This window comes from Rhopalosiphum padi, chromosome 4 (assembly GCF_020882245.1).
Source record: "Rhopalosiphum padi isolate XX-2018 chromosome 4, ASM2088224v1, whole genome shotgun sequence".
Classification (NCBI taxonomy): domain Eukaryota; kingdom Metazoa; phylum Arthropoda; class Insecta; order Hemiptera; family Aphididae; genus Rhopalosiphum; species Rhopalosiphum padi.
The window spans coordinates 37,202,162-37,213,619 of record NC_083600.1 but is presented as its reverse complement, the minus strand read 5'-3'; the positions used below and the strand labels follow the sequence as shown (position 1 = coordinate 37,213,619).

The window sequence follows — 11,458 nt, the reverse complement described above, 5'->3', positions numbered from 1 at the left end:
ATCTGCGAGAAAGTATATAGACTGAAATCGACCTTTACATGAAAAGTCGAAAATTTCTTCGAGCAGACACTTTTGTCATTAAAATAAACTCTCAAGACAACTTTTTTTCAGTATTTTTAGAATTTTTTATTTAGTTATATACTTTGCACTTCTAGTTTCAAAACTTTCACAATATTCAATTTATTATCTGCGATTTGTTTTTATTGTATTTTCGACGTTTATTTTCGTTTTATAACTCTTACAAGATCAGCTTTACAAATCCCGACCTCTTCACATAAACATATAATACAGCACTGGCAGTTTTCATAATTGTACGTGTTGAATTATTAATACCTACTAATAAGAACACTATTATACTTTATACTCGTGATAATGTATTTTATACGTTTGATAAAGAGTAAATAACACATATTGGTATGGACTTTTGTGGATGATAAAAATTTGATCTTTTAAAAATAGTTTAAATCATACCAAATTATACCATTATCCAAAAATGTCGAAAAAATACCATGTTTTCAATTAATGGATAACGATAATATATATATAATAACACAATACGAGTCTGTTTTAAAAAATAAATCTAAATGTAATAGGTATTAATTGAATATTTAAATTGTAATTTGTAAAGATCGTTGTGTATAATAAATAATTATACGGTAATAAAATACGATGTTATGTTTAAATCTTATTAGTGTCTGTACATGCAAATTACCATACAGGTTTTCCAAAGATGCTCTCGTATGATAATGTATACGACAACAACACGGTAAAGAACAAAAATATAATTGGTCGTCTTATACACGATGCAGATGAGCTACGGCCAAATCGTGAGAAAAAAGGTACACACCGTGTCAAACTATTGAGCATACAATTCACGAAGAAGTGTCAAGTCTGTCTGCCTGTTTTCTAATATTTCTTTAGAAACGGTTTCCACCCTACGAAACCATACATGTGACTTTTCGGGAAAAGGGGGTCGATTTCGCCGCAAAGTGGATTAATAATATATATTTTATAAATCCATAAATCTCGTCAAGACACTTGATTTTCAAAAATTAGACGCGCGCACATAATATAATACCACTGCACACACAATACGCGCGTTGTTCTGGACAAGTAAAAGGGAAATAATATGTTATGATACGTATACGCGTTTCTATTGTATATAGTACCTGCCTAATACGTATAACTACGGCGGCGTGCATCTTTTCCGCACAATCTTCGTTCCTAATCCCTCTTTTTGGGCCGCCCGACCGTGTGTGAGCCGAAAGCCATGTAATTTACGCTACTAAATCACTACTTATATTTGGTATATAGTTATATACATCATCCTTATAGCGGTCGGTCACGAAACTGACCTCTGCCGCGCTCGTCGCGTTTCCATATTAGAATGATTATTAAGAGTCGGAATGTACACGACTGCAGTACTGCTGCAATTGTCTCACGGACCTTTCGTTCCGAGACGGACAAAGCCGCCACCGCACCATATAATGTATATAATATTATGCCGCCGCATCGTAGATATACGTACACTTCTGGGTGGTACTTAATAACGCATTATATGATGGAAAATATTCTCGACATTTCGTTATGCGTTATTCAATCTCGAGTATAATAATATTGTACACATATTATACGGGTGGAAATTAAAAACGAGAGAAAAAAAAGAATAGTGGTGCGTGCGATGGGGGACGGTCAGAGTAATGCGTTTTATAGACACAAAAAGTATAATATGGTACTTACTTGTGATTTTTAATCGGGTTCTTTTACACAAATGACGCATCACGAAAAACTGTAAAGACTAAAGAGTACCTATATATTCTCTTCAAGGTGATTCTTTTAAAGACGATTATCGGTACCGATATACTCTACTTTTTTGGTTGAATATTGAATTTCATCATGAGAGTAGGTAATTATTATGTAATCGAAATGACTTAAACTTGGTACGTAAAAAATATATTTCCAAAAACATTAACACTTTGCTAGAAAATAAGTGTTTATTTTCAAAAGAATCACTTTTTATACGTTATTATCCAACAATATACTATACTATTATATCGTATAAAACGAATACCTATACCGTGAAGCTGTTAAAAATCAAAAAGTAATATAAATTTCAGCTGCTGATGTTGCTGTTGCTGCTGCAGCAAGGACAGGAAAAATATTAGAAAATAAATGGACGTCGAGTAGAAAGCGTGAAAAAAACCTAACATATATGTATATGTGTGGTGTAGAATATCAGTACAAAAAGAACTCGAAAAATGGTAGATTCTACTGCAGTTGCAGCTGAAGGATATAGAACAGCTGTACAGTGAACGTCTGCTGCAGCGAAGGTTGTTTTGAACCATATGATTTCGTATATTATTCTATGTATAGTATACAGGTACGCTAGAACATGTAAGTCATATAACAATATTATGGTAAACGCATATGTTGATTCGATGCATTTATGCTAATTACCATGTTTGTTTACAAACATTTATGGCGTAAATAAAAACACATTAAGGAAGGCGGCATAAATACGTCATATGATAATATACTTATAATACATATATGTACAGCAAAATGTCTACTTACTGGACACTATCGATCACTGATATTTTGTTCACTATTGTGAGGTATTCTGTATTTAGTTAATATTAGTTAACACCAAAAAACGAAGAAAAATTTGGGATAATTTAGACGTGCTTACGGTTAGGAGAGGTTTCGCTATATTTATATTTATAACTAAAATAAGATGCTCGAAACACTATACACATCATATTATTATGTACTATGTTATATTATACTTATAAAATACTTTTAAATGAAAACAAATACAACATAAATATATAAAAATACAACATAAACAAACGGTATAACACGAAAATAAGTTCTTGTCGTGATTTGATTTACACTGCCGCTGTTTATATAATATTACAAGTTTTTCGTATATTTTGGTATTATTCGAATGTCATTCGGATTAAAACGTGACTATCGAATCGCTTATATTACGTATATTTGTTAGTTGAGAAAACATTGTGTGAGTAAAAAGGAATAAATAAAATATTCACTACTTTTAAGGGACCGATAAAAAAAAAGTTTCATTATATTCAATTTTCTATTAACAAATTAAGGGATTTTTCATTCGCATTTAGTGGACGTACCCGCATGATGTATTGTCTCCGTCTTATTAACGTAACCGTACAAATGTACAACATATACCAAATTTTACGTTCAGAATAATTCATTTTACGTTGTTATTTTAATATTCTCGAGTTGGCTTCTTCAATAAGTCACCAATCACGTTTTTCCGCCGTACTTCATCTACACTTATTGTAAACCTAATATAGAGTGTATAACATATTAATAAATTATATATATTATATATAATAAATAGAACTGACTCACCCCTATTTATTATCAAATATTAAAGTAAGAAAATTATCCATATGACTTCTTTTTATATAATTTAATGTTTTTGTAGTAATCAATTTACTTTAATGCTGAAAATAGAATAATACATTATTATAAACGTACATGTTATTACGTTATACGTTTGTAAGCGGAATAAGGGTTGGGAGCTATTTATATAAGATATTAGAAGGCAAAAATTCAGGCAATCCTAGTTACATAGCGTGATAGTCATATAACGGCCGTCCGGAAAAATCAAATCAAATAATATCAACTATTAATAGATTACAGAAATACAATCTCGCCATGTAAATAGCCGGATTTTAATACATATATTTTTTTTTACTTGAAAAATGATAACTTTATTAAGTTGCGCGTTGAACCTTGGTTTCTAATTAACTTAAAATAACTTCAGAAAAATACATTTCAAAGTATTCAACAATTTATGATGTATGGGCATTAGTTACAACTTCTGAAAATACAGTTTTAAAATCTGAACTCAGTATGATCTCCAACCCAAAGTCTTCAGCTTTCAAATAAAAATTAATTATTGAATATAACGATGCGTAAAGGATTTTTTGTTATGCAAGTTAAAGTGCATTGGCTCCAGCAACCACAAAATAAGAAATTATACGACAATCAAACAAAACTATGTTCAATTATGTTATTTCTACGATATATGTCCAAAATTGACTCATTTCATTCTGCCCGACGCCGACAAAATTGTGTATCATATTATTACCTTTTTCGCGTTATTTGTAAAACCGCAAATGTTAAACCACGCGCCCGGTCGTATATTATCGACGTTACAGAATCTCCGTAACACGTGCCCGTCTCGTGCCGAAACATATATACAATTATATATACGTATACGGTTTTTCAAAACGATCGGTACAAGATACGACCCTCAAACGAATCGGTCGATGGCCGACTACTGTCCAGATATATATATATATATATATGTGTGTAATATGTATAGAGTGATATATAGTGTGTGTATATACCTATATATGTATATAAGACCGATGATGCTGGACGGCCCTTTGATGAGTGCCGAATATTTGTTCACGTCCCGTTGCCCCCGGGCCCTTCCCTACACCCCCGCAGCAACCACCGCCGCTGCCGCAGACACGCGTATTCATATGACGTATATATATTATAGGTACGCAGGAGGAAAATGTATTATTTTAATAAAAAGATAATATATATACGCAGCAAGTGTGCCGGGCACGTGTTTTCTTTCATCCCGATTGTCGCCCCCAGCAGGACGTATACGTATATACGTTTTTTTCCAGCTGGTACATGTGCGTGTGCATTATATATATATATGTATAATAAAAATAATAATAATAATGGAATATAATATAATATACGATGTGATATATTGCGCAAAGATATATTACATTACAAACGAAATTCCACAGTTAAAGGTGCGCGTGCACTTTGTAAACGGCGAACGGCTGACACGCGTATAGGTACGTTGTTTTCGAGTAAGATGACGAGTTTTATAAATAGGTAGTATATAGTTATATTCCAAACTCGACATACCTACCGCGCCGAAAAGATTCGATGGCGATATCATCATGACATCATAGTTTATTTTGGAATCCGAGAGGTTTGTTGCAAGAAAATTGCTCGCGACGTAGTTTTATCACATAATAATACATAATGTAGTTGTACGAAACGAAAATAAAAAGGTACGTACCTAAATGTATCAATACTAAACCGTAATATAATAATGATCTTGAGGTATTTAGGTCTGGTTTTTTGTAAGACGATCACACCAGCATCATGTTTTGTCCCAATCTAATAAACGCTCAACATAGTATACATTTTGAATTCGATCGACCGAGTGTGTTCGGTATTAACATTTAATATAAAGTGAATTTACCAAACTCAAAGGTAATAACGGTAATGTTCTATCATATCGTAAAAAGCCAACGTAATAACACGAATAATATTCTTACCTTTAATTTTGATGGTGATGGGTATAAATTCACAATAATATTAAACCATTATGCTATAAGAATAAAAAAACGGTTCAACTAAACGCAAATTTGATATGTTGTACGCTTATTAGACGGAGACAATACGTCATACCTACTATAGTGCTATATGCGATTCGACGATGGGACGTAGAATCGACCGGACAAGCCAGAATACAGTGTGACATACAGACATCTATAAATATTAAAATTAATGTGATTTGTTTTTAATGTGACCCGCCAAAATGAGTGTGACTCGCCAAGAGCTGGATTCCTACGGATAATTAGTTATAACGTATATAAGTACCTTGATCGTTTTCATAGCTTTTAACAATCAAATATTTTCTTTAAATATTGTCTATACGAAATACCACATAGTTACAAACATTTTTTAAAAACTATTTAACTTTGGTATTTTAATGATATTTTTAAACCATTGCTAAATGTTTGTCATAAAATTGGGAACGACGTCCATAATTGTTTTCTAATGCACTTTCTGCACCATGCACTAATTGAAGGCTAATACTTTAAGAGTAGACTTGATACTTGACTACTGTAGAGTTGACTAGACTGTAGACTTTCAAAATATTATTGGAAAAACTATTTGATTAAGAACTGGGATATAGTGTATAAAGTAATAAGTAAAATTACATTAAGTTCAATAATTATAATAATGCCCGATGTAGCATGAAAAACTTTCGACTTCTGTTGGAATAATATTATACAAGTAAAAATTTAAAATATATTTAAAATAACATTGGCAGTTCTGACAAAACAGTTAAAACCGAAGATAGAATATTAAAACATAAACATATATGTAAAGAAAACGTAACAATAAAATCAATTTTTTTTGTAACACTTCCTAAAGCATAGTTTAGTGTTAGCTCACAGCATTAGGCATTGAGTTTATGTGTTTGTATTTATAAGCATGATCATAAGAGAAAGTATTTTCATCGAGTTTCCGATGAATCTAAATATATACTCTCGCGATTGAAAACACAATATTATTATTTATCCGCATCAAGGCTCCACTACTATCTACTATCTACTCATTCTACTCAAATGGTTGGCAGTTAGCAGCGCACGGTTATTAGATACCGATAATATATTATAATGGATTAGTAACGATATACAAAAGTACCGATTTATAAACGTATTAATTTGGTTATAAAATGTTCGTTTTAAAATTGAAAATATTTTACGCGGTATATGAATTCTCAACAGTGCGTAAAAATGTACAATACGACTGTTTAACTAACGAGAACGCCGAATTCCCTCATGGGCCGCTTGTATTGTTTCTGTCTTACAAACCATAAACATACAATATGGAAAATCTGCCTTCAGCAGAACCAATTTTGTTAGCTTTAATATTTGAGTGAATTAACGTATAATCAAACAAGCACGTAAAAACATTATCAAGAGTATTTCATTGGATTTAAATTTCTATAAAAGCTTATAAAAGATGCCAATGTCCTGGAATCTAAATAATATAGTATATACCATAGCGATGAAATACCTGGTTTCTTAAATTCGATAATAAGGCAATTCACTTTGATATGTAAGCCAATATCACGAAACTGGTGCTTCTGAACGCAGATTTTCCTTATTGACATTTGTAAAAGACGGACACAACACGCGTGGATTTGTTTCTTTTTAATGTATAGTGCATTAGTGCAGAATTATTTGAATAAATTATTTATGAAAGTGGTCGAATCGAAAGTATTTATACATAAGCTTAATTTTTAAATTGCCTTACACGATAAATGTCGTGTGAGAATTCGATTTCGTTCAAAATTAAACAGTCTGACTATAAAGTAAGAAAACATTTTTTTAAGTTATTTCTGAAAAATTGTGACATCATTTTTTATTAATTCAATTCTCTAGTATCAAACAATTTAAAATTATAATAATGCTATTCTATTTTAAAATATTATTTTATTTTAGGTACATCATTAAAGTGAAGCTATTAGAAATCGCTACGAGAAACTAAACGATTACCTTTTATGGTATAATTTTTAGTTTTCGTTAATATAACAAGTTTTCTATGTATGTAAATGGTTATGATAATATATTAATGTATTATTATTTATTACGATCCTCGCACGCGGTTAACGTGAAACGGCGATGACGACTATATAATGTCATGGTGTGATCGTCACACGCGACACATTATAATAATTTCGAAGACGTCGAATGTATTAATATGTATATTGTATAGTATTATTGTAGATAATCGCCGGTCAGTGACCGGAATCGACAATATCCAAATACGCTCTAATATAATATAGGCTTCAGTCGGGCCGGGAGGACGTGTGCCGCCGAGAGAATTGATTCTGGCGGCGGCAAACGGTCGTCGCGGAAACGGAAACGATCAGACGGCGGCGGTAGCGGCGCGCGCTTTGAATATTTGATTGGGCCGAAACTTCCGAATTCGGTCGCCCACGAAATTCGGAAACACGGCGCGGGTCCGGCGGCGCGACATCCGGCAATGTACGTAGTCGTATGGAGATTGGAGGTACACGATCGCGGTATCGACCGAAAATACAACGACGACGGCTGGTAAACGCGTGGCAACGGGTGTACGTGGACGAATGGTATTATTGTGCGATATTATAATACGCGAGACGATATTATTATTATTGTGTTTTTCTGGTTTCAAAGGTACCTATATAAAGCCGTATTTTTGGGGGGCCACGGTGAATCTGCCGGGCGTCAGGTAAAGGCGACTATACAGGTATAATATATTGCATACGCGTTGTTTACGATATATAACCGTATTTATTATATACAATATAATGTAGGTATAACGTGTGTAAGATTGACGGCGTGATCGGCGGCGGAGGAGGATCGTCGTGGAAACAGCAGCCCGTCGGCCCGTCAGAAACAGCAGCGGCCACGGACAGAACCAAGCAAAGCAGCTGTTGCGTGCACCTGGTGCCCAGGACGATGACGACGTCGACAACGACGACTACGACGACGACGACGACGACGGCGAAGACCTCGCGGGCCTTAACACACACACACTCGCACACAGGCACAGACACGTTTGGATGAGGAGACGGCAGCTGGTCGGTCGGTGAACATTAATATAATATACATATATAAACGCATGCACACAAACCCCGAGGAAGACAGTCGCGGGGCACAGACACACGAGCATACGAATAAAAGGTACCTTTTTTCACCCCCCGCCCGCCCCCGCTAACCCGCTCGCGCTGCACCCCGACCGACCGGTATATAATAATATAATATACGAGTTATATAACATGGCGAAACACGTATGTGTGTGCGTGTATAGGTCCTACCGTGATTTTCCCGCCAAAAAACCTCACCATATAATATTGACCTCGCCAGGCCATCGGCACCCGCACACCACCTGCACACGCGACCTTATACACCAAGATTCCCGCCAAAATACACCTGCTGCTGACTGTTCTCTCTCTCTCTGTCAGTCTCTCCGTGTATATTATAGGTACCTACCTACCTACCTATACCTTTATTATCACCTGCTTTTTTATTTTATATGTGTGTGTGTGTGTTTTTTTCCTCAATGCCTTGTGCTCGCGAACGTCTATCGTTACTCGACGGTCTCGTTATTATACATATATATTATTATATTATTATAATATAAAATACATTTGTGTGTGTGAGTGTAAAAACTAAAAATCGGTTCTCCTATAGACTGCAACAGCTGTTCCGGCGACGGTGGCATATACAATGAAAATAAGACCCTGTTGCTCGGCTAACATTTTATATATAGGTATGTATATACATGTATATAGCAGACGTGATGTATAGGTTTATAGAAGTGTGTACAGTAGAAAATTTTACCTAAAGTACAATTTTTTTCTTTTTGGTGCGGTGCCTGTACGTGAAAAATAGGATTATGTTTCGAGCAACCATGCAATCTATAGACAACTATATGGGTAGGAGGTATAACCATATAACCGACCCTCGCGACAAGCCCATACGCAGATTAAAACCAATACACTATACCTACTGTACCTAACCTTATTATATTTATGTGACCATTACGTATTGTATATAATAATATATTTTATAAGACGCACCCCGCAGACGACGACCGTGTTACGCAACATCATCGCGGGTGCAACGCGGTTCAGACGTACGGGTAGGGGTGCCGCGCTGAAGGTCAGACGATCCCTGCGGGAGAAGGCCGTCGTCGTAGTAAATAATAATAATAAGGGCTTGGATTTATGAACATAATATATAACTATGGTGCGCGATCACGTATTTTTTCGAAAATGCGATTGGCCGATTTTGACACGCTTTTCGATATACGAGTATACTTGAATGTATAACGTGCTAATTTTTATTTTTTACAGGAAGTCGTATGTTTTCCTTAATGGCTTATTCAAATGTATTGAATTCGTCTTTGAATATAAAAAGAAACCTTTAGAAAATGTATAACACATTGAAAAAAACTGACATTCATTTTATAAAGTGTGAATCTGTAAATTCACTATCGTGTTCTTTTCATTTTTTCTTTTATTAATGAATTTGTTCGTATACGTAGGTACCAATTTATTTATTTTTATTTTTAAGATTTGTTGCTATTATAGCACTATGTGTTCAAAAGAAATTGGTATTGCAGCTGCCAGTAACACTCTTAAATGGCATATAAAATCTAAGTATTTAAAAATATTTCGTAGAGTATACAAAAATCAAAATTTGAATAAATCCATTATTAAGCGGAAAAATAGGAGTGAATATTTGGTGAATCACTATTTGTATATAAGTGCAATAATTCAATTTTTGAAAGTTACAGTTATGAAAAATAATCTAAAGAAACATTTCAAATGTTATTTCAAACGGTCATAAAAATAGATATGAAAAATGACAATATATATAGCCTAAATGTATTCAAATTCTAGTAATATTGAGTAAGTAAAAAAAACAATTGTGTAAGTATAAGTTTTGGGTAGAAAATGGGATTCTTTTTTATTTGTGCACTACAGATTGGGTGCAGTACCGACAGGTCTACTGTATTTTTACTACTTTCTCCAAATTTAAAACCACCCCTAAATATTTATAATATATGTATTTTATAATAATAGGTGTTACATTTTTTTCATCTATAGTAGGTAATATACATTAACAGTAAACACACATATTATTTGAATAATTTTAAACAGCATTTATTATTATTTATATATTAACCTATAATAGAACTATATGTATATGTATTTATTTTTGTAATCATTAATAATTGTTTAACTTGCAATAGTCGTAGAGTCGTACACTCGTACATTATTATATAATAGGTATACTTTATTTATTGTATATACAAAAATATATAACTAAATATTTATAAAATACTATAATGTACATTTTAGCGTTCAGCGTATTGCATAAATATAATAAATATTATCTATTCATCATATTATACGTGCACTCTCGTTGTAGGTACTTACTTGTTATAATTATGTTCAATAACCATCAACTTGTATATTATATTACCTAACTTTGTAACTGCCGCCTGTCGTTAATTAATTAAAATAATGCATTTGTATAATATATAGGCATTTTAGCAGATTAATTTGTATTTGCATCTCTTAATCCTAAAGCGTTCGTCTGTTTGTTTGAACGCCCGTGAACCGTATAAATTATACCCACCTATAATAATATTAAAATATAATCAATTCGCCATCGTAAAAATATTGTTATAAAATTATACAACTGTCTCAAAATACCCTCTTCGGTGGGCGGGTTCTACCTCGAACGTTTCATTCTCTCTCTCTATCGCTCTTTCTCTCTCTTATTCTGCGTCTCGCCACTGATGGGCGCGGAACATATAATATTATGTAGGTACTCTTTGATTTCAATTCCGTATAACGTGCAGTATATATAATACACTACCTACATATGCCACGTGTCTGCCGATGGTAGATATCATATATAGGTATATATATATAAATACACCTATAAACGTAGTGTGGGTTATTTTTTTTTATTATCATTATTTCTACTCCGTTCAAATACCCTTTAATGGACAGAGTCGTCGTCGTCGTCGTCGTCGCCGTCGTCTGAAACACTATAATATAATATTATATTATACCTTA

At 33.5% G+C, this 11,458-nt stretch overlaps 1 long non-coding RNA gene across 2 annotated transcripts; it reads left to right on the top strand.

Annotated features, from left to right (window-relative positions):
* Positions 1-7,548: 7,548 nt before the first annotated feature.
* On the top strand, positions 7,549-10,638 carry LOC132929801 (uncharacterized). Of its 2 annotated transcripts, XR_009662158.1 has the most exons (4): positions 7,549-7,969; positions 8,037-8,109; positions 8,177-8,447; positions 9,057-10,638. It is a non-coding gene; the product is annotated as an uncharacterized LOC132929801 (long non-coding RNA). The 2 variants fall into 2 exon arrangements; XR_009662157.1 differs by having other exon boundaries at positions 8,177-10,638.
* Positions 10,639-11,458: the final 820 nt, after the last annotated feature.